General features: G+C 22.7%; 1 protein-coding gene across 4 annotated transcripts in view; it reads left to right on the top strand.

Annotated features, from left to right (window-relative positions):
- LOC145266633 (choline O-acetyltransferase-like) overlaps nucleotides 1-5,000 on the top strand; it is a 1,018,836-nt gene that overhangs the window by 109,571 nt on the left and 904,265 nt on the right. For 2 of the 4 annotated variants that reach the window (XM_080122555.1, XM_080122554.1), the window contains exon 2: nucleotides 2,972-2,990. The exons of the other annotated variants lie outside the window; for them this stretch is intronic. The gene's annotated coding sequence lies outside the window, so the exon portion shown is untranslated. The remainder of the gene's footprint in view (nucleotides 1-2,971; nucleotides 2,991-5,000) is intronic. 4 annotated transcript variants of the gene reach the window in all.

Here is a 5,000-nt window from a genome sequence, read left to right as displayed (position 1 = left end):
TTTCCGCTTTTCTTTATTTTAATTTTTTTCCTCTTATCTTCATTTATATTTTATTTTCATTCATTTTTATTTTTCATTTTTATACTTTCGTTCATTTTTTTATTTTCATTCATTTTTTATTTTTTCCATTTTTTTGTTCATGTTAATTCATTTTTCCTTTCATTCTTATTTTTCCTTTCATTTTTATTTTTGTTCATTTTTATTTTCATTCACTTTTTATTCGTATTCATAATTTATTTTCATTAATTTCTTTTCTCTCATTTTTTTTCATTCATTTTTTTCTTTTAATACATTTGTCCTTTTTCGTTTATTTTTCTATATTTTCATTCATTTTTTATTTCCAAGTATTTTTTTTATCATTTTTTCATTTATTTTTATTTTCATTTTTTCTTTTCGTTCATTTTTCTTTTTATTAATTTTTATTTATTTTTTTATTCATTATTATTTCAATTCCTTTATTTTATTCGTTATTTATTTATTTATTCCTTTTTCATTTTTTTCATTAATGTTTTTCATTCGTTTTTATTTTCATTCATTTTTTTCATTTATTTTTTCATTCATGTTTATTTTCGTTCATTTTTCTTTTCAGCCATTTCTTTTCATTCATTTTTAATTTTCATTCATTTGTCTTTTCATTTGATTTTTAAAAAAATTTTTCATTCATTTTTTCAATCATTTTTATTTTTATTTATTTTTTTCATATTTTTCATTCATTTTTCTCATTCATTTTTTATTGTTTCGTTTTTTTTTATTTTGTGCCACTCTTTTTCTATTATCTTAAATTAGATATGTATTGATAACGAAAGCATCTTTTTATTTGTTCTTAGTTGATTTTATTGTTTTTCATCGTTGTTTTGTTTTATCTTTTTTCTTTTTCTTTTATTCTTTTATCTGTTTTCTTTCATTTTTATTCTTTTCTTTCTTTTAAAATACACTTAGCTCTTTAGACTATTATTCTAATCTCCTTTAAATATATATATATATATATATATATATATATATATATATATATATATATTCATAAATGAGAGATTTTTCAAAATTGTTTTAAGAAAACGTACAATTTATCGAAAGCGAAAAAAACGAACATCATACATCTATATATCTATAAAAAGTGAAAATGTGTGTTTGAGGACACTTCTCAACCTATATACGCAACGAATTTTCTGTCTACAGATTTGAAATTTGTTGTACAGAGTATTCTATCATGGGGAAACTTTTCAATCGGCTTTTTGTCCGGAAAACGGCTGCTAAGGGGTCTCAATTGAATAATGGTACTTGGAGGTCATCGGATTTCGGTCTGTTTCATGAATGCGCATGCGTGTATAGTTCACATGACAAATTACTTAGGTAGAAATAAGTAAGTTTGTAACCACTTTTAAGAGAAACGTGTCAAGTTGGCTTAACTGTTTTTATTTGTTCTTAGTTGATTTCATTGTTTTTCATCGTTGTTTTGTTTCGTTCATTTTATTATTAATTTTCTTCTTTAAGTCATTCTTTTCTCCATCTTTCTGTTGATCTTTTTTTTCAGTATTTTCATTTTTTTTATTTCTGTACTTCGACCTATCTTTCTTTAACTTTAAGCTTTTTTTCTTTCACATTCCTTTTTATTTATATTCTTACATTTTAATTTACGTTTGTTCTTTCTTTCTTTGTATCCGCTTTTTTTTTTTTTTTAACTATATACTAGCAGGCCGTTGCCCGGTCGTAAAACACGCATAAATATTATATTTTAATTAATGTTATTACTATAAACAGAAATGCCGTACGTTTAAAGGTCAAACATGAAGTAAAAGAAACGGAAAGAAACACATGTGATTATCATGTTTTTTCTAAAAAGTTCACTTCTTGTAAGTAAAAAAAGATACTCAAGCTGAGATCGACACCCAAACCTAAAAACAAGGAGTCAAGTGCGATAACAGTTAAGCCAACCTGACACGTTTCTCTTAAAAGTGGTTACAAACTTACTTATTTCTACCTAAGTAATTTGTCATGTGAATTATACACGCATGCGCATTCGTGACATAGACCGAAATCCGATGACCTCCAAGTACCATTATTCAATTGTTACCCCTTAGCAGCCGTTTTCCGGACAAAAAGCCGATTGAAAAGTTTCCCCATGACAGAATACTCTGTATAACAAATTCCGACTCTGAAGATAGAAAATTCGTTGAGTATATAGGTTGAGAAGTGTCCTCAAACACACATTCTCGCTTTTATAGTTATATAGATGTATGATTTTCGTTTTTTCGCTTTCGATAAATTGTACGTTTTCTTAAAACAATTTTGAAAAGTCTCTCATTTATGAATATATATATATATATATATATATATATATAATGTATATATATAATGTATATATATATATAATGTATATATATAATGTGTATATATATATATATATATATATATATATATATACATATATATAGTGGAGATGGTAATTAATAAAAATTGAAGAAAGTGCTCAATACTGTTGTAGAGCAAATATGCGTTTTATTTTTTATTACCGTATCTTTCTGTTAAGTAACATTATTGTTTTGGCTACACGGTCGTTTTTTTTTTTTTTTGCCGTCTGTAGCGTCCTCAGACTTTTACAGAAATGTTCGCTATTTGGGGATGAAAGAGTGGAAGAGTGAATGAGGTCAACCCCCCCCACTAACCACATTCACTCTTCCACTCTTTCATCCCAAAATAGCGAACATTTCTGTAAAAGTCTGAGGACGCCACAGACGGCAAAAAAAAAAAACGGCCGTGTAGCAGAAACAATAATGTAACTTAACAGAAAGATACGGTAATAAAAAATAAAACGTATATATATATATATATATATATATATATGTGTGTGTGTGTGTGTGTGTGTGTGTTATAATTATTTCTTACTTTTTTGTCATTCATTTGTTTTAGTTTTTTTGTATTTTATTATTTTTATTAATTATTTTTTACATTTATCTTTTTATTATTTTTCTAGGTTTAAATTCTTCTTTCTTGTAAGTATCATTCTTTCTTTTATTTTTCTGTAATTTTTTCATTCTTTTTATTTCATTCATAGATTCCTTCAACAAATATATTTTTATTTCATTCATGGAGTCTTTCAATAAATATGTTTTTATTTCATTCATGGAGTCTTTCAACAAATATATTTTATTTCATTCATGGATTCTTTCAATAAATATACTTTTATTTCATTAATGGATTCTTTCAACGAATATCTTTTTATTTCATTCATGGAGTCTTTCAACGAATATATTTTTTTTCATTCATGGAGTCTTTCAACAAATATATTTTTATTTCATTCATAGATTCTTTCAACAAATATATTTTTATTTCATTCATAGATTCTTTCAACAAATATATTTTATTTCATTCATAGATTCTTTCAACGAATATATTTTTTTTCATTCATGGAGTCTTTCAACAAATATATTTTTATTTCATTCATAGATTCTTTCAACAAATATATTTTTATTTCATTCATAGATTCTTTCAACAAATATATTTTATTTCATTCATAGATTCTTTCAACGAATATATTTTTTTTCATTCATGGAGTCTTTCAACAAATATATTTTTATTTCATTCATAGATTCTTTCAACAAATATATTTTATTTCATTCATAGATTCTTTCAACAAATATCTTTTTATTTCATTCATGGAGTCTTTCAACGAATATATTTTTTTTCATTCATGGAGCCTTTCCACAAATATAGTTTTATTTCATTCATAGATTCTTTCAACAAATATATTTTATTTCATTCATTGAGTCTTTCAAAGAATATCTTTTTATTTCATTCATTGAGTCTTGAAACAAATATATTTTTATTTCATTCATTGAGTTTTGCAACCAATATATTTTAATTTCATTCATGGTTTCTTTCAACGTGTTTGCTTTTTCTTATCTTTTAATTTCGATGCTTTTATTTTTTATTAATTATTTTCTTATTTATTCAATATTTTCCCTATTCTTTTCTAATTTTTGTTCGTTTATTTATTTGTTTCCTTCTTTCATGCTTTTCAAGTTTGATTTTCTTTATTACTTTTATACTTCTACGTCTTTTCTTTCATTTCTTTTTTCTTTTTTTTATTTAATTTTTTTTTATATTTTATTTATATTTTTCGTTAGGTGTTATTTTTTGTTCTTTACATTCTTTAATTTTTATTAATTTAATTTATTTTTGCATTTTTATGTATTTATGGATTTCTAATTTTTCATTTAGTTGTTTGCTTTCACTTGCATTCCATACTTATTTTATTTCTTTATTTTGTTAATTAATTTTGTCCTTCATTTCTTAGTTATTTTTAATCTGCAATTATTTTTATTGTTTAATTATTTAATTTTTTGGCATTTATGTCTTTATTTATGCATTTTTTTTATTCATTTATATTTTTTACTTCTATTTATTATTTACTTTATTTTATTTTTGTAATCGTTTCTCAGTTATTTCTATTGTTTTGTTCGTTAATTTTTATTATTTAATATTTTTTCTGCATTTTATGATTTTATTTATGTATTTTTATTTTTCGTTTCTTTTTTCTTTCACTTATTCTCCTTCCCTCTCTTTCATTCATTATTTAATTTATTTCCTCATTCATTTTTATTTCACTTGTTTTATTTCTTCTTTCTATTTACCCCATTTTTATTTCTTTTTCTTCGTTATTTTTTTTTAATCCTTTAATTTGATTTCACTTATTTTCACTTTGTTTTTAATTTAATTTTTTAATTTCTTTAATGACTTTTTTGTAGATTTTTTTAAATTTATTTGTCATTTAGATGATCTAATTTATATTTTTTGTTAATTTATCCTCTTTTTATTAAAAAAAAAGTTCTTTCTTTTTTTCATTAAAACTTTCTTTAATTATCTTATACATTGTAATATTTCATTATTACATTTCTAATTTTCTTTTTGTTCTTCATTTTTTATCTCTGATTTTTAATCATTTCTATTCATTTATTTTCTTTCGTTTTTATTCATTATTTACTTTATTTCTTTATTTTTGC

The sequence above is a fragment of the Euprymna scolopes genome, chromosome 41 (assembly GCF_053919585.1).
Source record: "Euprymna scolopes isolate OS-2025 chromosome 41, ASM5391958v1, whole genome shotgun sequence".
NCBI lineage: Eukaryota > Metazoa > Mollusca > Cephalopoda > Sepiida > Sepiolidae > Euprymna > Euprymna scolopes.
The sequence above is the reverse complement of the archived record's forward strand: the minus strand, read 5'-3'. Positions and strand labels throughout refer to the sequence as shown.